This window comes from Octodon degus, unplaced genomic scaffold (assembly GCF_000260255.1).
Source record: "Octodon degus isolate 3935 unplaced genomic scaffold, OctDeg1.0 scaffold00012, whole genome shotgun sequence".
Classification (NCBI taxonomy): Eukaryota; Metazoa; Chordata; class Mammalia; order Rodentia; family Octodontidae; genus Octodon; species Octodon degus.
In genome coordinates this window covers 8,033,229-8,034,259 of record NW_004524588.1, presented here as the reverse complement: position 1 = coordinate 8,034,259, position 1,031 = coordinate 8,033,229, and positions in this window count along the sequence as shown.

Below are 1,031 nucleotides of genomic sequence, written 5' to 3'. Positions count from 1 at the left end.
TATATATATAGAGAGAGAGAGAGAGAGAGAGAGAGAGAGAATAAATGAGGACAAAATGAAAACAGATAAATGAGATTGCATAGGATTAGGGTCAAGAAAATAAAAAAGAAAAAGATTTCAAGTGTCCCCGTGCTTTTAAAGCTACCTTCCAACTACACTGTCTTGTGCTGCACTGAACTATGGACCGCTCCATCCAACTGCCAACTCTGCAAGTCCACTAGGTGCATAATGGTCACTTCGCACTGAGTATAGTTGCCACCAAGCTGGCTCAGGCTGCAAGTGCTTTTGGCTCAGTAAACATTAACTACATGATTCAGTTGGTGGAGAAAAGAGTTTGTGTTGACTTTTCTTTTACCACGATAAGCTTTCATAGTGAAATCTGAGTACGCTGTAGTCAAAGGAAACTCAAGTTAGCCACTTCATACCATTTCCTGAAACATCTTCTTCATCTAAACTGTAATTACATCTCTTCTAGATTAACACAATAAGTCACTTATAATACCACTTCCCGCTATCTGCTAGCAACTCATCAGGCAAGAAACATTGAATCACAGCTCTGTTCACAGCTCTGTAAAGAACATTTTATCTTATTGAGGACATAATCCAGAGTCTTTACAAAGACTTGTGCGATTTGGTCTTTATACCCCTTAAGTCATTCTTTTTTCACTTCGTTATTTTCCTATTATGTCTGCTTGCTGGTACTTCTTGTTATACCTGAATGTACCACACATGCTTTTCAGAGATTTTGCACTTGCCCTTCCTTCTACCTGGGCAATTTTCCCTAATCAGTCATGTAAACATATTTTCTTCTCTTACCATCCAGGTCTGTCCTCAACTTCTTCTTAAATGAAAGATCTTTCCTAACTGCTCAGGTAACCTGGGAGTCTCCATCGTCATATCCAATGCCCATATCTTGCTTCACCTCTCTCCCTCATGCTCTTCTCATTTTGAATATAAACTTGTTTTCATATCAATTCTATACCTACCTCATAAGTATATAAATTCCAGGGAGACAAAGACTGGTTTTGTTC